The sequence below is a fragment of the Vombatus ursinus genome, unplaced genomic scaffold (assembly GCF_900497805.2).
Source record: "Vombatus ursinus unplaced genomic scaffold, bare-nosed wombat genome assembly UNPS02014791.1, whole genome shotgun sequence".
Classification (NCBI taxonomy): domain Eukaryota; kingdom Metazoa; phylum Chordata; class Mammalia; order Diprotodontia; family Vombatidae; genus Vombatus; species Vombatus ursinus.
The window spans coordinates 72,437,331-72,459,293 of NW_020954569.1; the positions used below are offsets into that span (position 1 = coordinate 72,437,331).

Sequence of the window (21,963 nt, forward strand, 5' to 3'; positions counted from 1 at the left end):
TTTCTTTCTTTCTTTCTTTCTTTCTTTCTTTCTTTCTTTCTTTCTTTCTTCCTTCCTTCCTTCCTTCCTTCCTTCTTTCCTTCCTTCTTTTCTTTCTTCCTTTTTTAAGTAAAGTCCTCTAAAAGATGCATGGGGAATTGAATTGGGCTAATCCTCAAGAAATACAGTGAATGGAACATGAGTCCATACAATTAACTAAAACCTACTTAACACGTCAGAGTGGCAGTATTGGTCTTTCCAATCCTCTACCACAGAATTTTAGCATGGCAATTCCCCTTTATTGACAACTGTGCCTAAGGCATTGTCAGTCACTCCCATACTTGTATGAGACATCAGACTGTAGTGTAATCCATACATATATAAAATGTTAGACTGAGCTATATTCTTTAGAAATCATCTCTGTATTTAACAGATGTTTCTAAAGTAATTGGAGATTCCAGTCTCTAATAGAAAATGCTGTGCTAACTTCATGGGCAAGTGGAGAAGAGTTTAAGAAGATATGATGTGATGGACTCTAGTGCCTGAGATTCACATTATTCCTGGATTTGTGCTAAGTAGAGGACTCTAAACTACTAGCATGCACCTCAACACACACCATGGCTGGATAACCTGCCATGCCAATTAAAGAATCATCTTATCAGCTGTTTTCCTCACTAACCCCATCCTTGATTCACTTTTCAAGATTATTAAATATCTCTTTTACTCCGTGCTTACCCCCAATTCCATTTAAATATTCAGAAGTCTCTATTTTTTTTTCCTGGAGTGGAGACACTTTTTTCTTGAGGCCCTAAACTAATGCAGGAAGGGTGAAGTTGATGATGAAGTTGGGAAATACTAGAAAGGCTTGCCAAGTAGTCTTGTTCATGCCTTCTCCCCTGTCTGAAATATAAGTGGACCATCAGAAATTTAAGTATGGTGGAAGCTAATATCCCAAAATTATCTGGTCAGGCAATATAAACCAATAAGTAAAACAAAAAAATTACATTTTTTCCTCTATCCAATCTGACATTATAAAGCTTTTATGACCAAATTCTTTTAAAACATGCTTTTAATTTCCAAATTCATGTTTCCTTTATTAATAACAGTCAACTATACGAACCAAAATCTATTTTAAATTTTCTATGGAAAACGTACTCATATTCTTTGGCTTGACTACAGCGAGACTAACCAGGGGCAATGTATAAAAGTTGAAAAGAGGCATTCATAGGTTTTATGTCAGTAAAAACTTCTGAACAATTAGAGTGATCCAAACACGGAATGTGCTGTCTCAAGAAAGACTGGGCTCCTGAATGGACATTGTAGAGGGAAGACATGAGTTGGATGAGATGACCTCTGAGGTCCTTTCCAACAAAGATCCTATGATTCTTTATTTGGGTAATATTTTGTGCAGATAAAATAGAAAATAGACAATGGGAATGGGATTCTGGAAAACTAAGACTCATTTTTTACTAGGGATTTGATTCTGGTTATTCAACATACTGTTCTTACAACACAACATATAAAGCCCAACTTTAAGTGTTACAGATGTCATCAAAAAGGCACATGGCTTTGAGAAGGAACACCCATTGATGGTTCACCATTCAGTGAAGCTATTGGTGACAGGAAATGAAAAGATGAGAGTGGTAGCAGCATTTACTAGGTTTGGGGATTCCTTACTTCAGTTTTAGTAACATCAAATTTCCTATTGAAAAGTCTATCACTATGCTTGCTGAAAATATTTTCATCTTAGACTTTGCATTAAAGAAATATGTAATTAGTAACACATTTATGATTACCACATTTTGCTAACTTTGTGGAAATGCAGTCAAAACTGTTGTTCCCAAGAGTATTTTTTACTTAAAGAACTGGTATCCCAACCAAAAATGTAAACAAGGCTTGTGGATATTATTTAGTCTTTACCCAATAGACTCTCACGAGGTTTTCTTTTCTCTTCCGCCCTCCCCCACATTTTTCTCCTTTGATTTCAGTCTTGTGTGTTTGATATGTTCTTTGTCACATTTTTGCTTTACTTGCCTCACAGGGTTGTTAGGAGGATCAAAAGAGATAATGTATGTAAAGTGCTTTTTAAACCCTAAATTGCTGTACACATGTCAACCATCATCATCATTATCATTAGAATTGCTTTTTCTAATTTTTTTTCAGTACCTTCTCTTTTCAACTTGAGTTTTCTATTGTATTTTATATTTCTTTTAACTTCTCTCTTCAGTTGTTTTTCCCTCTGTCTAATAACATCCTTGATTCTCTTCTCAGGATTGTTAAATGTCTCTTGTTCTCTGTCTTCACCCCCAATTCCATTGTTTCAATGTGATTCCTGTTCATTTTATAATGTCTCACTTCATGATTTCCAAATAGCATATTCCTGTGTGTGTCTCTGACACATGGTAAATAGTATGCTTTTAAGGGAGGGCTGCTGTTTTTTTTTTTTCCTCATGGGAAAAGAAAATTAGCAGACTGACAAATGTATTAGCAATGACACTAACCACAGACTTCCTAGCCTTGAAGATGAAATACTTGAAGCTTTCAGCAAATTTCAATTCTAAGAAAATCATGACTGTCGTCAAAGTGATTGATGAAGTAGAGTCATTCTCCAGTAGACATTTAAAATATTGTAAATAATTTTAATATAAAAATAGAGAAATACATAATTATTAATATAGTTATTATTATTAGCCATAAGCCATTGCTTTAGAAAATAATGAGGCAGTTAATTTATAAAGTATATGCCAAATGAGTTTTTATTTTTTTCCTTCATAAAAGTTAGGATCTATGCTTAAGACATTTAGTTATCTAGCTGTTTGGCTGTTTGATCTTGAACAAGTTTTCAAGTTGTTTTTTTTTTTTTCAAATTTTCAAGGCTTCAGTTTCCTTTTTTATCTCAATGTGCGATTTCATAGGTATAGCAAAAAACTCTCTCCAGTGATACAAATCTGAGACTCACATGTAATCTATAACTATTCTTAGAGTACTTTTGGTGCACTGAGAAGTTCAGTGATTTGCCCAGAATCACACAGCTAGCATGCATCTAAAACAAGAATTCAGAAACTGAACCCAAATGGAGGCAGTGTTGTACAGTAGAAAGAGCATTATCTCTGAAGTCAGATGACCTGGGTTTTAATCCTACTTTTGATGCTTACTACCTGTGTGCCTAAGGCAGGTTACATTACCTCTTTGGGCTTAGTTTCTCCACCTGTACAATGGAGAGGTTGAATTAGATGACCTATAATAACCCTTCTCATTCTAGATCTGTGATCTCTCTGACTTCAAAGTTGGCACTCTAGATAGTTTGTTTATTAGGATTTTGGAAGAACCCTTAAGGCTCCTTCTATCTCTGAAATTCCCAGGCTCCCCAAACTCCATATATGAAACTTTCTGAGGCACTTTATTTGTCCTCTCATGAAAGGTACATGGTGTCATGTACTTTGGTGGTACATAAAGCAGAGCTTGTTAAGGGAAGGGAGGAGGATTTGCTGTCATCCATGGAAAGCATTCTGCAGCTATGATCTGGTCAGCAATAATTAGGAAATCATTTTGCTGTCATTGTGACTGGCATTCAGCCTACCTGAAAGCCTACCCTCACTCTCTCCTTCCCCCTCCCCTCTCCTCCCCTGCTGAGCTAGAGTATTTAGCTTAACTGACTCCTAGGTGTTTTATGGCGCTTCTAACAATTTCATCAGCACCCTGTGATAGAGTGCTCCTGCTCTCTAAAGCTTAATCCGAAGATGAGAAGAACTGGGCAATCTTTCCTTTACGCATTCCATTGTGACTGCAGCCACTTCACTTTGCAAATCACAGACACAGACATATAAGTGATTTGGCTTAGTCCCCTTTCAGGTTAAATAGAAAATGTTTGATGGAATGTTGGGCTTATTGCATTATAGATCTGACATAAATTCCACAAAGGGCCAAGAAAGGGGATTTTTTTTTCCTTTCCCCAGCGAAAATTCCTTTTAGCTGTTGAAATGATCAGCTGCACTTTAAATGAACCTGGATTAGGAGGCCATTTGTCTTCGGAAGCATTAAGTCTAAGGGGAAAGAAAATGTGACCCTTTTAATAGTGGCTTTTATATTGTGGTCCAGGTTTATAACTTGAGCCCCTTCAAGCCCCTGCATCTTTGTAAGGATGCTTAAGTGATGTATTTCCCTCCATTTATATATTCCTTTTCTATATATGTATTTTAAAAAAATAAGAACCCAGGCCATTCCCATCTTTTCAATCTTCCAAGGATCAATATGTCAGTGGACATGACAGGCCCCAGACTCACTTCATTGTACTGCGAAATTGAGTTTGATTTTTCCCCCTACAAATTGTGGCTTGTGATTCAATTTGTCTGAAGAGTGATCATGTGGGGAGGGAAGCAGCTGCTGACAGTGGACAGCAACAGCTTCTGATTTATGTTTTATGGCTAGTTGGGAAGTCATGTATTCCTGCTGTAACCTGATCTTTTTGGCAGCCCTCATTTCGGTAAATATGCTTTCATAAAAAACTGCCCATAAATTACTGCATTACATTAGTCCAAGTGCCTTTGCCCAGCCACTTGTAGGCAACCATTAGCAGTTTTCATCAGGGAGTAATACAAGACTACTCCGTTCTATCCAAATCAGTCACAGGCAGAGGTGGGGGTGAGGGGAATGGCGCTCATTGCTCAGCCCAAGTGAATAACAGCAGCACTTGCACACATTTGGTTGTATTTGATCCGTCACCAGTCAATCACAGAAAATTGTCTGTATCCATTATACTACAGCCCGCTGCCATTCATGCTGAAATCCTTATGTTAATTTAAAGGTCTTTTTAGAACTTTCCTTGCCTCCCTAATAGCAGCTTGTTTGTTTTTAAAATTGGATCTCCCTACCTTGCCGCTGCAATCCTGGAGAGTTCACCCCTAATTAGGCAACATTGTGGCCCCCAAGCCCCCATCATTCCCCACTCCTGTCCATAGTAATGCAGAATTTAGTGCAGATACCCACTGGTATAGACCACTGCAACTCAGAACTCTTAGGTAACTGGGATTACAGATATACACCAGCAGCTTGGAATTTTGTTTTAAATTAAAATTAAATTCATAGCTTAAGATTTATGATTTAAAGCTAGAAGAGATCTTGGAGATCATCTAGGTCAAACTTCACTTTACAGGGAGGAATCTGAAGCCCAATGAGGGACACACCCAAGGTCACAGAGGTAATCCATTACAGATATGAAAATTGAACTCAAATCCTCTCTCTTATCCATGTTTCTTTACATTATGCCAAGCTGACTCCCATCTTAAATTCTTTTAGTAGAATTCAATAAGTTACCAAGTTAAAGTTCTTGAGGAAAAGGTGAAAAAAGAAAAAAAAAAGAAAAAAATAGCTCAGTAAATGTTTGCTGCAGATGTATTGTGACACATCACCAGTGCCAATTTTGTAGAGCCCCAGATGGGGAGAATATTTGCCTAGTCATATAGCTAATTATTGCCGGTGATACATGTGCTATGGAAGTATATGAGACTGGGAGAACTTGACTCATTTTCACTGGGACTATTTTGAAGATAAATCCTTTAAGAGGAGTCTTGGGGAAGATGTTTATTCCTTTGGATGCTCCAAAAAGAATCCTTTCACAGGAAGAAGGACCAAACTATCCCACTAATTATTTGGGGAAGTGGCTGGTGTTCATTGTATTTTGGAAGATATTCAGTAACAGATATTCAGTAACACTGAACTCTGGTCTGGTCCCAGCCCTGCCCCCAAACCCTCTCCTTGTATTATGTCACCTCTACAATCAAGAGGAGAGATTGATCTATAACCAGTGAGTCTTTGGACTCTGCTGTAACCACACAGAATGGTTAAAAAATGAAAATTTACAAGAAAAAGTAATAAGCAAACTTTGCAGTGACTGGTGAGTTAAATGGAAAGAGGGATAGAAGAAAATGAATTAGAGAGATAATATCTCTGTGGAAACCAAGGGTAGAAAGGGAGTAAACCAAAGAATAAATGTCTGTAATTAGGTCAGAATATTATTGGTTTTGGCCAAAGACTGTGGTTGTAATTAGAAATGTATGACTGACTGAAACTAAAAAAAAACAAACAAACAAACAAACAAAAAAACTTCCAATACAGTCTTTGTTGGACCATAAATAAAACTGAGGTTAATTAACAAGTTGATATAATGAAAACTATAGAGTTCAAAGAAGTTATTTATAGTCTAGGTGAATATAGTTGTGGAAAATAATCATTCCTTGCATAGGGCATTGCATAGAATATGCACTGAATAAATGTTTGGTGAAAGAAGGAAGGAATTAACAAATTCAAATGAAGAAAATATATTTACAGAGTCTCATAACTTAGTAGGATGAGAAAAAGAGAGAGCAAGGGAATGAGAGAGAGAGAGAGAGAAACAAAGAAAAACATTTTATTCTACACTATCAGAAACATTATTTAGGAAAAAGAGTTCTGACATAAATGTCAAGAGAAAAGGATTCTAGTTCCAGTCTTCACTTACTAGCTGTGTGACATTAGATAAATCATTTAACCTTTCAAGTCTTTCAGAAAGTATACAAGGCAAAAAGTCCCTTAAACCTAATGGTTTATAGCAGATTACTAAGGTTAAGAGTGGAAGAAGACCGAACTGAGAAGGGTTTGCAAAGCAACAGGCATTAGAAATAGGGACAGAGGAAAGAAAACAACCTTCCTTAATTCACAGTCACTTAGCAAAGATGCATAAATTGTCCTGGGATCCATCTTGTAAGGAAATAGTTTTAAGCTATGTGGAGTCAAATAGCCCTTTGAAGCCTTGTACCTTTGAAAACTATATTTAAGAGCTTAGCTTCTTTTAAATTTTATTTTTTTAAAATTTTGAACTTAATCATCAACAAACAAAAACACTTCAATAAAAAAGAAAAATAAAAAATAAACTTGTATAAACCACAATAAGCTTAGGTTCCAATGTGTTGTATAATATAAATATGTGATATAAATATTTAATAAAACAAATGTGTTTTATAAGGATATTTAAATACATACATACACCATACACACACATACACACACACACACTCACATTTAACAAGGGAGTAACAAAATCAATTTATATACCATTCTGTACTTTATTTTTCTTTTGTGTATTTTTAATAAGTTGTATTAATGTTCTTTTTAAAAGATCTATTACTACCCCCTAACCCACCACTCATCCCCATCCTTAAATAGAAGCCCCCCTTGTAACAACTATATGTAGTCAAGCAAAACTAATCAATATATTGACCTTGTCTGAGAATGAATACCTCATTCTGCATCTCTATCGCCTCTCTGCCAAGAGATGGTCGACATTGTTCATCATCAGTATGTTAAAGTAATGATTAGTTGGTGCTTTGGTCAGAGTTCTAGAGTCCTGTCAAAGTTGTTTCTCTCACATTATTATTGTGTTCATTACATAAATTGTTCCTCCTCAGTTCACTTGGAATCTATTCATATAGGTCTTTCCATGTTTCTCTGAGATTGTTATATTGTTATATTGAACAATAATATTCCATTATATTTATAAGTCACAATTGGTTCAAATATTCCCCAGCTGATGAGTACTTGCCCCCACCCTGAGTTCTGTGCTACAACACAGAGTGTGGATATAAGTGTTTATATATGTCCTGGACCTTTTATTCTATCTTTTATTTCCTTGGAGTATATTCCTAATAGTAGCATTCCTGGGTCAATGACTCAGTTGAGTGACTTTGGGGATATATTTCCAAATTACTTGTCTGATTGGTTAAACTAACTCCCAATTCCAACATGACATTACTATATCTCCTTCAACAATCAGTTTAAATAGAAAAGAAACAGGTAATTGGGGGGAAACTATCTTTACAGCAAATTTTCCAGATAAAGGTCTAGTAGACAAGTCATATTAAAAAAAATTGATACAACTACATGAGAAAAAAAAAAAACCTCCTTGTAGATGTTTATACCAAAGGATATGAATAGATTGTACGCAAATGAAATTTGTTGTTCAGTCATTTTTCAGTAGTGTCTGACTCTCCATGACCCCATTTGGGATTTTAAAGATACTGGAGTCATTTGTCATTTCTTTCTTCAGTTCATTTTACAGATGAGGAAACTGAGGCAAACAGGGCTAAATGACTTGCCCAGGGTCACATAGCTAGTAAGTGTCTGAGGCCAGATCTAAACTCAGGAAGAAGAATCCTCCTGATTCTAGGGCCAACACTTTAACCCCTGCAAAATATAAGCTATCAATAACCATATGCCTTGAATTATATAACAACTCAAACATAAGAATTGCTTTAATTTGCATCTATTTCATTATTAGCGCTTTGTAACATTAAAAAAAGTTGTTGATAGTTCACATTTCTTCATTGGAGAACTGCTTCTTCATAACCTTTAGCCATATCTATTGGGGAATGGTTTTCATTCTTTACATATTTGTACCAACTATTTTTCTTGGGTAATAGATCTTTATCAGAGAAATATGCTATAAATATTTCCCTAATTAATTGTTTGCCTTCTAATTATAATTGCATTTATTTTGGTTGTGCAAATGCTATTTAATTTTATGTAAGTTTCTCCATCTTCTTTTTTATGATCACCATTATACCTTGTTTGGGTAATAAATATCTCTCTAGCAATGGTTATAAAAGGGGTTTCTTTTCCCTCTTCCCCTCTCCCCCTCTCTCTCTGATCTTTTACATTCAGGTCATGTACCTTGAAATTAAGTTTGGACCAGCATCTCACACTATATGCAATAATAAATTATGAATGAATCCAGGCTGTTCTTAGAAGGTGGCCTATTCTTAAAAGCCAGTATTTATACAGTGGGGTATTTAACTCTTTGGCAGAGTACCAAGTTTGGGTTACAAAGGAAGAGGAGGATAATTGTGATGTAACGGAAAAAACAAAAACAAATAAACCATGAGCTAGAAGTTGGGTGATATGTCCCATTCTGACCCTATCATTAATTTGCCATAGATTAGATAACTTCTCTAAGCCTCAGTTTCCTCCCTGAAAATGAAAGAGGGTCAGACTAGATGATCTCCAAGGTCTCCCTCCAGCTCTTTGCTTTAATAAAATCTAAGAACATTATTCTTGTTTGATGATTATTAAAAATGATGAGAGAAGAAACTCTGTCCTTGCAAAAGAAGACAAGCTAAAGGGAAATATTATACCACTAGTATTCATATTTCCCAATCCTTGGCAGAAGACACAAATTTTGCCCACATTGCCCAGATTTTGTGCCCCATTATGTGGTAATATTTCAAATATCAGATTTGAGGTAGTTTTTGTTTCTTTGTTTTGTTTCCTTATTTTCTTTTTGATCTTGGGCCCTTTTTGTGTGTTTTCTTTTTGATCTTGAGCCCTTCACCCCCATTCCAGCTTGGACTCCCTTGGGATACAGGATTGACAAAGGATGCCTTCATAGGTCCACAAGTTAGCACAGTCTTTAATTGAGAAATATCTCATAGGAAAAGCTATTGTTCTGAAGGAAGCAAGAGTTTTAACCCATCAGCATCTTATTTACAAAGATGTCAATGACTCTTCCCATGGGAATGAGCTTTTTGAAAAAGCACCTTTCTGAAGTTTTAAAATGTGGACTTACTCTGAATGTTTATAGCTTTAATCTTGTTGTCAAGGACCTGAAAGGAAATGCAAGTGACATATTAAACACCTTGTAGATTTCACAGCTTTAACTTTGAACTTGTCCCTGGGATTGGATTGTATGTTTGTTCTTATTTCCAAGTTCACTTTATTTACTTCTGCATTGCTTCTCAGAAAGTGGAATGTTATTATCTTTGCAGTAAAGGGACTCCTACCAGGCTTGATTTCTTTTTCTTTTTTTTTTCTTTTTCTTTCTTTCTTTTTCTTTTTTTTTTGTATAGATGATGAGATGCAAGTCCAATTGGCCTCAAAGCGAGAGCCAAAAAAAAAAAATAGATTAGAGTACAGCTCCACATTCACACCAAAGGGAATAATATGATTCTCAGTACCTCTGCACTACCTAATATTATTTCCAAAGTACCTTCCAAAGGTTTTATCCTTACATAACATGGGACATTGCCTAGCCAACTGAGTTACAGAGATCAGTAAAAACATTTTCTGTTTCTATGATCATTTAGACTATGATTCTCTAATTTTAACTCCATAGTTTAATGCATATAACTTGGCAGTTAACCTCAGTTTTAATTTATGATCAAACAAAGGTCCTTTGAGGCTTTTTAACTTTTTGTCTCAATTATCTCTGCATTTTTAATTGCAATCATTTATTTTTCCCTCCCTTTGACTCTTCCGAGATTCTTTTTCTCAATTAATAGTGATGGCCTACTACTTCATATTTAAACCAATATAGAGAATTTTAACAGATTGAAGATAATACAGCTGACTTGTGAGTAGAGTAAGACAGCAGTTGTGGTCAATGACTGCAGAGTCCACATCTCTCACCTATGATGAGGCTCTTTGCAGCCAAAGCACAGGCTTTTCATTGTTGGTGTTTGTATTTCCTGAGTACATTGTGATAATTCTTAGAAGAGGGAAAGCAGAGGAAACACGCAGTTCATCAGCATCATGACTGTTAGGGTTGGGTGTCTTTCGGTATATTTATCCTGTGTATGAGCATTCCCCTCATTGGTATCATGGGTCAGAAACTGACAACAACTTTCTTGGTATATTGGGCAAAGATTACATTTCTAAGACCTGCTTTTGAGGAATCCACATTTAAAGGCAGCAAAGTATGTATTCCTGATGAAGCATTGAGATAAGAGAATTTAGCATTACTAAAAGCATTAGATATACCCCTGTCAAACCTCTTCACTTTGTAGATAAGGAAATTGAGGCACAGAAAATTGAAGGAATTTACCCAAGATCAAATAAATAGTTAAGTAGCACAGCTGAGATTTAAACTCAGCTCTTCTGTTTCCAAATCCAGTGCTATTTCCAACACCACCTTGCCTTCCCAGTACTTCATCCAGGCCTTCTCCACCTTTTACCCTGCCGCCCCCCCCCCAGCTGTATTTGTGTCAGCAGACTGACAAAGGTCACAAGATGTTGACAATACATATAATTAAGAATCTAGGACATACAAGTTATATGTTAACACAGATGTTAACAAAAGTCACTAGATATGTGAAATAGCTCATTGGATAATTCTAGTCCAAACAACTTCTTCATGATTTTTTTCAAGTAATTGGGACCAAAAATGTGGACTACCCAGAATTTTATTATCTTTGCCTTTCACCTATGTAAAAATGGCAATACTTGACAGATTCAAATTTCATCTTTTTCTGGGAATATCCCTAAATCCCTCACTTCTGTTCCTCTGAATCAAGTCTTATCTCCACTCCCCAAAAGACCTTAAGCTATTCCAGAATTTCATCTGAGTTTGGGGTTAGTTGCAGGTGCAAATAGTGAGCAGCACTGTGTGGAATCTCCAAAGCATCCAAAGGACAGGGAGGGGTCAAGCACAAACAGGGTCAAGGACTGAAAGGACCTAGGTTTTGGTCCCATTTTTGTCATTGATTTTTCTATATATGTTCCCTGTGCCTTCACTTCTACAAGTCTTCAATAAAGATAATAACCTACATCAGAAGGACATAATAGAATCAAATGAAATGACATATGTGGAGATCCTCTTTAAAGTATAAAATGTAAAGAATTATTAATTAAGCCCAGAGCCCTCTGCTTAGCAGAGCTCTTAGTCTTCTAGCTTCTGTTTTATGAAGTGTTTCATACACATTACCTCCTTTAAGTATTACAACAGTTATCTAAGCAGTTAAGTTTTATTGTCTACTCATTAATAATGAAGAAACTGAGGCACATAAAGGATAAGAAGCTTGGTACATGGTCACACCACTAGTAAGAAAAAAGATTTGAACTCAGGTCTTCCAGTCTCCAAATCTAAAATATCCATTCTGCCATAGGGAAATTGAATAGTTTTTTTGGTTATTGTTTTTTTTTAATTTTAATATTTAATATTTTAATTTTAATATTTTGGGACTTTGGTTTTTTTTTATTTTGTTTTTTGTTTTGTTTTTAAGAAATAAATCTTGGTTTTCCAGGGAAAGGTTTGAGCAGCTGGAAGACTTGCTAATTAAATGAAGATCTCTCAAGCTGCTATCCCAGCTCTGATTACTGAGCTCCAGTGGAAGGTGGAAATTTAAAAATAGTTATGAGGAAGAGCGAAAAACTGAATATCAGAATACCAGAGCAGAGAGGGACAGGAACAGAAGATAATGAAGGGATCTGAAAGAAAGTATCCTGGGATTGATGTCACTAGAGTGTAGATTCATTAAAGTTGTCGGGGAAAAAACAGTTCTAGGGGAGTTAAAGATTAAATAGTGAGAAAAAGGGGGTGAATATAGAAATACCAATCATTTTATAAGTTCAACAGTTAATGGAAGGAGAGAAACAAGCCAGTGACCATAATAGTTACCCTTTTGTTGTTGTGTCGTTTTTCAGTCATGTCTGACTCTTTGTGACCCCATTTGAGGTTTTCTTGGAAAAGATACTGGAGTGGTATGCCATTTCCTTCTCCAGATCATTATACAGATGAGGAAACTAGGGCAAACAGGTTAAGTGACCTGCCCAGGCTGGATTTGAATTAGGAGAGATGAGTCTTTCTGACTCCAGGCCCATATCTTTTTTGAGAGAAGGGGTGATGTGAAACTGACTTCATTGGTATAGGGAGTTCTCCAATAAGGAAATTCCTCCTATCAATGTAGATGAGCAAGAGTTTCAGAGAATTCTAGAGAAAGGTTAACTGATTTGTTCAGGGTCCCAATGGGCCAAACACTCTGCTAAGCCCCATGGATAGAAATAGAAAAGGAAGACAATCTGCTTTCAAGGAACTAATAACCTAATTTGGGGAGATAACAAATTTAAGAGGATTCAGGTTCAGCCGAAAAAAGGATGGAAAAGGCCAGGAAGTTGTAAGGATGAAAAAGTACCTTATATGGCAAGGTCTAGAAACACTTAGGGTGCATCTTGGTAGATAGGGTAGATACTCTAGAGCACAAGAAGCCTAGAGGGGAGTGGCTCATCACAATAAGGAAAGGGGGAGTAAACCTCAGGGTTGGAGTGAACAAGGGATTCAAGATCTGATTTTCTTTTTGTCTTGAGGGGAGGGGAGGGTGTTAGCATCTGGCCAGTATGAGAAAATGATTAGGGAGTATTGGCAGAAAGTTTGGGGGTAGAGTCTGGGTGTCCTGGGACAGGGGAAAGCAATGGTGACCTACTTGATGTCTTCTCCTGTTACTGACCCAGGAACCTTCTAAACTTTTTTGTTGTTGTTGTTAGTTAATGCCTAATATTAGTGTGTTTACTTGTAAGCTGTGTCTTTCTTCTTTAAAAGTTGGCCACAGAAAGAAAAAGTCCACTTATTTTTAGGTTCTAACTAATTAGGTTACAATTTAATTGATGTTTTGATATAAAAAAGAAGCTCCTTTCTTCACCTTGCATATTCAATTGCCCACAACATGACCTATATTAGGGACTTTGTGAGTCCACAAAAGAATCTGACTTTGATTAAACTAAGTGAAAATGATGATATTTATGCAAAATATAAAATGGTTACCAGCAAAGCAGCCCACTTCATGCTAATAAGATGTTTGGGGAAATATGAGTTAGGATGGCATTGTAAGTATTCCACATTGTGCCTGCAACTGAAGGAGGCCGGAATCTGGATCTTTACAAGATTTTCCCATTATTTCTAGACAGAAAATAGCCCAATGCCATTTATTCTCATTTAGTGAATAGTGAATATGGTTTTTTCTGAAGGCTAAGGTAGATTGTAGTTCACTGTCATCAATTGATGATGTCAGAAATCAGGCAGAATGAGAAATTAAAGGAGGTTATTTGGTGTGTTATTTTTAAATGAAAATTTGCATATGAAAGGTGACTCCTTCACTGGTACAAAAGAAGAGACTTTCACTTACTAGAAATAGTCTGTTAGCCTATGGTAATAAAAATTAAGTTAATAACAATAACTAGCTTTTACATAGCATATTAACATTTGCAAAGTGCTTATCTTATTTTATCCAAATAATAGCCCTGGGAGGTAGGTACAATTATTATCTTCATTTTACAAATGGGGAAGTTGAGGCCGGTAGAGGTAAAGTAACTTGGGTCACACAGCTAGTAAGTGTCTGAAGCCAGATTCAGGTTTTAGACATTCCAAATCCAGTGCTGTATTCACTATGTTATTGTGCCAAAGAAGGAAGCTGGAAACAAAGTAAAAACAAAGATGGTTATGCCCAGAAACTTTATTTGTATTGCATGTCTTTTCTGCAACAATAACACTGATATTAAAATAATTTAGGTTGTCCACAAAACTACCTAAACTATGAATACCTAGAAGGAGGTCACCAGGCACTAGAATCTCACATTAATAAGAAGTATCTTACATCCTCAAATGCTTGCTATTTTCCTGGTCTTTCTCAGTTCTATGGCTAGGTAATAGAATAATTCTAGCGCAGGATCAAATATCCAGAAACATCCCTCTCGTTGTCTTCTTAAGTCAGGGACATCTACCCTGAGTAGGATAAAGTAAAAGAATACTTCCTCCTTTTCTGATCTCTTCTCCTTTTATAGGGAGAGCCTTTGCTTACATTTAGATTAGAAATTAGTATTTTTACTTTGAGTTCTATCAGGTTTCTAGGTCCCTATAAAGGGCCCTCTTTAAAAAAAAAACTATACAAATCATACGCATCTTGTGGAGACCCTCCCCATCTCCCCACTGTCTACTTTTGTGATCATCTCCTATATTTAGAGGCAGTTGGGGCAATACTTCATTTCAAGAGAAATTTTCCAATACATGATTCGGGTTCAAAGTTAGACTTAACCCTATAAGCAAAATCTCAAAGGAACTTAAAGAAATCTTTCTTTGGAATTCTTTTAACTAGTTTTGTGCTGATGATCCCTTTGGATTTTTGTCATTTCCTAAATCATTTTTTAGATTTTAATGATTGTCCCAGCAGTTTCAGTGTTAAGGTGACCATTTGCAGCCATGTTAGAAAGACACAATATCCAGAAGATAGGTAAACGAGATAAAATAGACACTTTTTGACAAATTGTACACACCAGTCTAGATTCCTCATTTTGAGAAGGCCCATGTTACATTCTTGGGGAGCTGCCTCAAAAGAATACCGAGATATACAACAACTTGCACAGTTAATTATAGAAGTTCATAGATGTCAATAGAATGGAGAAAGGGAAGATAAATGTGAACTAGAGGATGTTTATAAAGGGGAATCCCTACTTGGGGTAGGAGGTTGTACTACATGATTTCCAACTCTAAATTGCTTTAATTCTATGTACTTAAATGATGCAGAAGAGAGGTTCAAGAACACCGAGAATATTGCACAATGTCAAATGCTAAAGAGAAGTTAAGGAGAATGAAGTCTGAGAAAAGGCCTGGATTAGGCCAAGCACCCAGGAGCCTTTGATTACCTTCTAGGATATGGTTTGGAAAGAATGACAGGGGGGAAAGCAATATTGACATGGTATAAGAGAGGAGATAGAAGTCAAGGAAATGAAATATAGAGAGGTAGGCTAATTTTTCCAGAAGATACTGAAAAGGAAAAGGATAAGATAGTATTTGTCCTCATGCAATTATGAAGGAGCAACTTTTAAAATGTTCACTGTATGTTTTTCCCTAACTTCCCAAAGAATTTTAAGTTTCTTAAAACCAAACTGTGATCATTGTTTTGTTTGTGTCTCCCATAGCACCTAATAAAGGCTCAATAACAAATGCTTGTTGAATTGAACCGAGTTGAATTGATGGAAAAATAGATACATGAAGGTTTTGTGAATGACTTAAGTTATTGGTAAAATGGGACTGCAGCCCATTTCCTTATATGTCACCGGGACTCTCCATTCCTCCTAAAACAGAACATTGTAGTCTGTCCTTACTACCAGGGGTTGAGAGCAGCAGAAAGGGTACAGATAGAGGAGAGCAGAAAGAAAAAGGTGTGTGATCCAATAGAGGCCCTATGAGAATGTCTAACAAGCAGCAGCCTGGGTGATTGCCCCGAAGGGTTCTGAAGGAAATTGTTCAGTTTGCTGTACAGCTAAGCCTAAGATGGCTTACAGAGAATGATTTTACATGGGAGGGCCCTCTGCAGTGAGGCAATGGGAGGAGCCTGCACCTTGCAGACATATATTATGTACCTAATGAGCAAATGAAATGTTTAATAACCCTACTGTGAAAATAAAACTTAAAGCAGTAAATTCACACTGAGACTGCTTACACTACACCTGATCCATAGTGTGAGTTCGTCTTCAGAGTTTCTTCTTCCTCAGTGGGACCTGCTGAGGAGAATAGCATTAGAGTCAAAGTGCCTTTCATTCAATTAGCTGTATCACTGCACCAATTCATTCCTTAGTGCATCAGCTGTAAGTGCTCTTCTAAAGGCTCCCCTGAAACCCATAGTCAACATGATACTCCGAAGTGGGAGGAGGGAGAAAGAGAAGTTTCAGTTTGTATAGTATTTAATATAAGCTATTAACTTAAATACATAGTAGTTTCATTCTGCTTTTTTGAAGTTAAACTGTTGTCTGTTGCTTATCTGAGATAAAGGAAAAACTTCTTACTTTCTACTTTGCTTCCTAATTAGTAATTTTCAAAGAGAATGACAAATTATTTTCTTGGAAAACTGCTCTTCAGGGCTCAATTCATGTAATTAATGAATGCAGCATTCACTTGCCAGGGCTTTCTTTGGGATTTACAAGTATAAATGCGGATGTACAAAGATATAAGCATTCTCTCGATGGATTAGTATACTCCCATAAAATCCAGAGAGACCCTGGGAGCCCATATGTGAAGTCATGCAGATGAACTCAATTCTCTCATTACTGGAGTTTAGCGCTAGAAGGACATTAAAAAAAAAATTGAATTCAATCCTGTTATTTGAGAATGATGTAGTTAGGTCCTAGCTAAGTTAAATGTGATCATATAGTTATTTATTGTCAGAGATGAGACTTGAATCTAGGCCTCCTAAATCTTAGGCAAGTTATATTTCTGCTACATGATATTGATTCTTAATATTATTAACATTGGCCATTGTCACCCTATTTCTAATTCTTTATTATATACTAGGGCAGCTAGGTGGCGCAGTCGATAGAGAACCAGGCTTGGAATCAATAATACTCATCTTCATGAGGCAAAGCTAGCCTCACACACTTATCAGCTATGTGATCCTGGGCAAGTCACTTAACTCTATTTGCCTCAGTTTCCTCATCTGTAAAATAAACTGGATTAGGAAATGGCGAGCCATTCCAGTATCTGCCAAGAAAACCCCAGTTGGGGTCACGAAGAGTTGCACACAACTGAAATCACTGACCAACAATAACAAGGAAGTTATTGAATCTCTCAGTCATAATGTAAACAGCAGTGGTTAAAGCAAACCCTGACCTCTAGACCCTGTGAAAAATAGAAATTGGATTTTTGTTTAAATGCCAAATTTGCATTGGAAAAGCAGTGCAGAATGTTTTCACTTTTTAAAAGTATTAAGTACCCATTCTGAGATAATTACTACATAAAGCATCAACATGGAACCATCACAGAAGATAATACGTTAATTCAATAAAAAGGGTTTATTAAGTACCTACTAGGTATGTCTCTCTTCTCCTATCACAGAATTATGTAATACAGGAGATAGAAGGAAACTTGGAGGTCATCTATTCCAACCCATATATGAAAAAGAATCCCATCTACAACATACCTGATGAGTGGTCATTAAACCTTTATAAGAAAATCTCTACTGAAGGGACATTCACTACCTCTGAGGCATCTCAATATACTTTTGGAAGGCTTTAATCATGAAGAAATTTCCATGTTATCAAATGTAAATGTTCCTTCTGCAACCTCAATGCTCCTATTTCTGTCTATTCTGATGAACAGAATAAATCTAATCTTTTTTTCCCTTAAGTCATACCCTCAAATTCTTGAAGACTGCCACAGTGCCTTCAATATAGCTCTACTTCATGATTGTGCCAGCACAGTAATATGTACCTTCTAGTTACAGCAACACATATTGTTTTTGTTTGTTTTCTAGTCAAAATAGATTCAAGTATCCATTCATTCAAACATTTGTTGAGCCCTTATTATGAACATAACGCCATGGAATAAACAGATTTCTAAGATACCATTCTTGCTTTCCTAGAGCTTTTTTTTTTTTTTTTTTGCTTGGAAGTCATACAGATACAAAAAGTCAAATAGCAATGTTTTGTAGCAATTAAGTGCAGTTAAATAAAAATAGACACTATGACAAGAGGTGCCTTCTACATAGTTGGCACTCAATAAATGTTGATTGATTGATGTCACAAGTATGCCAAATAAATGGCACAGGCAGTAAAACTATACCTTATTTTACTTTGACATGACATATTTCAAAGAGCTTTCAACTTAATTCAACTCAAGTCAGTTCAACAAATATGCATTAAATACCTACTTGACACAATGCTAGGCACTAAGGATATAAGTATTTTTAAAAATATATTTAATATTTTATTTTCCCCCAATTACATGTAAAAATAATTTTTAAAATATAGTTTTTTTTTTAAATTTTGAGTTCCAAATTCTTTCCCTCTCTCCCCCTTCATTGAGAAGGCAAGCAATTTGATTTAGGTTTATATAGGTTTAAGGACATAAGTATTGAAACATACACACACACACAAATATGCACACACATATAAACTATATATGTGTGTATATATGTACTTATATGTGTATGCATACATATGTATATATATGTATACACACACACACACACACACTATATAGAGGTGAGGAAAGGGAGGGAGAAATAGTTCCTGAAACATATATCCTATCAGGAAAGATATGCCATGCACACAAATAAGTATAGTGCAAGGTACGGTATCATAGGGAAAAGGAAAAATCCAGATAAAGCATTAAAGAAACTTTGAAAGGGGGAGTGAAAGATCACTTTTAGCTGGGGGGAGGAGAATCAGGTAATATTTCATAAAGCCTTGAAGGATTAGGATTTTGACAAGAAAATTAAAAATTGGAGGCAAAGAGAAAATCATTGAAGGGATTTTCCTTCTCCTGGACTAGGAAAGGAATGAAATCAAAGTGCATAAGTAAAAATATTCAAATTCATAAAAAAATGGTCTACTTTTCACCAGAGACTGGAACAAAGAAGGAATGTGTGATGATTTTGAGATGATTTGAAGTGTAGACTTAGAAAGTAAAGGGAGCTGGCCTCAATTTTTCCGGTGAATAAGTTGAGGCCTGTTGCTTTGTGGGGAGGGAAGGGTGGTATAGGTCACTAGAGGAAAGAAAAAAGGTTTGGAATAGATTTGGGGAGAGTTGGATGCTGAGTCAATCTAGGAAGAGTAATAGGATTATTCAACAACAGAGAAGGCCTGTTGAGATTGCATAACATACATTAATAATGGATCAAGTCATCTTGGATTTGTGACCTCTTCCACTGACCTTCAGCAGTACTGCAAGTAAGACAGGAGAAGGTGGATGAGGAAAGTAATCACTAGCTGGATTTGTCAAAAGGAACTTATGAAATTAGGAGAATGGAAGATGGAAGAGTTGCCATCATCTTTGGTTGAAGGAAATAACAATTGAAAGTCTCATAAATGGGGGAGGAAAAAGACAGATGTGAATGAAAAGATATACTTTTAACATATACATAATTAAACAGTGACAGGGTAATAATTCCTGTGATTTCTCAACAAAAAACAGCTACTGGAAATTTGGGTAAAAACCATGTATGGAAGAGATTAGAATGGGAAAAGTGAAGAGATCTCTCCCCAGAAAGAGCAAAGAAACGATGCTACTAAAGGTATCCCTATGGGAGAAGAGGGATAAGCTGCATTAAGAAATAGCAATAGAACCTTACAATAAGGTTCATCTGTGAGGCATTTGCACATTAGGAGATCAACTCTAAGGAAAGATTTTTCTTCTGGAAAGTATCTCACTATAGTAGAGCAATATTTGCACCAAGAATGCAAAGATGTAGAATCAGAGATAGGAAAATATGGTATTAAAATGGAAACTATTTTCATGGTAAAGGTTGAACCAGGCCTAATTTTCTAGGATATAGTGATTCCTACCACATAGTACTGCTTCCATCTGGTGATCCTCTCACGAATTAATACAGTTAAGAAAAAGGGGGAGAGTAATGTATAAAAAAGCAATAAAAAGTTGGCTAGAAAAGAGTTCTCAAGTGCTCACTTCGGCAGCACATATACTATAATTGGAATGATACAGAGAAGATTAGCATGACCCCTGCACAAGGATGACTCTCAAATTTGTGAAGCATTCCATATTTTTTAGAAAATTTGGAACTCAAAATCTTATGGAAATAAATGTTGAAAACTAAAAAAATCAATAAATAAACTAAAAAAAAAAGGAAAGAGTTCTCAAGACTCACATTTTAGAGGTTTAATAAGGAACACATAGACTTCAGAATGAACAAATAAAGGTATACTGTGAGTTAGAAAATAAACTTCATAATAGGGAGGGAAAAATCAGTAATGATCAAAGTGAAGAAAAGCTTCTTGGAAAAGATTTATAGCAGAAGAAAGTTACTTAAAGTAAGAAATTAGAGGAAAAGAGGGGAAGAAAGATTTGGCCTAAGTGAAGAAACAAAGAAGGGGAAATGGGGAAAAGATGTTTTGAAAGAAAGAAAGTAATAATTTACATGAATTCAAAGAACTTACTATAGGACAGAGCAGACAAATCACAGGAACAAAATATTGTCCTGAAGAAAAGAGAGATTAGAAATCAATACAAAAATAAATAAATGGAAGTAAACACAAGTGTAATAATCATAAGTTTAAATGTGAATAGATTAAACAATCCACTAAAAAGGATGGAGAGTAGATAAGAAAACAAAACTCAACAAGCTTTTGCATATGATATATTTTGAAAATGAAGATATATATATGTATATATAATAAAAATGAGATATTGGAACAAAACTTACTATGTATTTAAAATTTTTAATTTAATTTATTGTTTTTTTAAAGAGAATACAATCATGTTATCAGATGAAGTAAAAATAAAAATGTACAATATCAATTCAAATAAATAGGTCCTCCACAGAGCAGTTCACAACTGTCTGAGTCTTCTAAAGCTGAATGATTCTTCATAAATACTTTTTTTTTCTTTAAACATTTTAAATGCACCACTACAGCAGTCGCACTGTCTAACTTTATCCCCTTCTCTCACTGTAGTGCTGGTCGACCTTTTCTGATCACACATTTCCTTGTCAATACTTTTTATGTCACTTATTCTGCTCAAGTCACCATGGGTAATATGCTGTAGCCTACATTCAACTCTGGGTTACTCACAGTTTTTACTCTTTGGAAACCACCTTGATCGTTATTTGTAACTATGTAGCATCACTGGGAGATTATTGGTCTTAAAAAGATGAAGTTTTGTGTCAGGAAGCTCCCTGTGATCACTGAAAATATTTTGTAACTTGTAAAATTGAAAACAGCCCCCTGTTTTCCAAATATTTGGTTCTGAGCCCAGCAGATGCTATTAAATCCTACTAAATAAAGTAGTATTCTCTTAGCATAAGTAATCTTTTTTTTTTTTCATGAGGCAATTGGTGGTTAAGTGACTTGCCCAGAGTCATACTGCTACTAAGTTTTTTAATGTGTCTGAGGCCAGATTTGAACTCAGGTCCTCCTGACTCCAGGGCAAGTGCTCTATCTACTGTGCCACCTCCCTCCCCCCTCTAATCCTTTCTAAATATGAAAAAAAAAAAGAAGCTAGATAGCATAGTGAATAGAATGCTGGGCCTGGAGTCAGGAAAACCTGAGTTCAAATTCTGCCTCAGACACTTACTAGCTGTGTGATCCTGCGCAAATCATTTAACTTCTATTTGCCTCAGTTTCCTCATCTACAAAACAGAATCATAGCACTTACCTAGCTCTCAGGGTTGTTGTGAGGATCAAATGAGATAATAATTGTAAAGTGTTTAGCTTTATATGTAATATAAAGCTAAACACTTT

At 35.8% G+C, this 21,963-nt stretch overlaps 1 protein-coding gene and 1 non-coding gene across 2 annotated transcripts in view; both read left to right on the forward strand.

Annotated features, from left to right (window-relative positions):
- Positions 1 to 21,963, forward strand: part of DCC (DCC netrin 1 receptor) — a gene marked incomplete at its 5' end in the record, with an annotated part of 954,021 nt that overhangs the window by 912,102 nt on the left and 19,956 nt on the right. The gene's annotated exons all lie outside the window — the stretch shown is intronic.
- Positions 20,166 to 20,272, forward strand: LOC114048243. Its single transcript, XR_003569723.1, has one exon. It is a non-coding gene; the product is annotated as a U6 spliceosomal RNA (small nuclear RNA).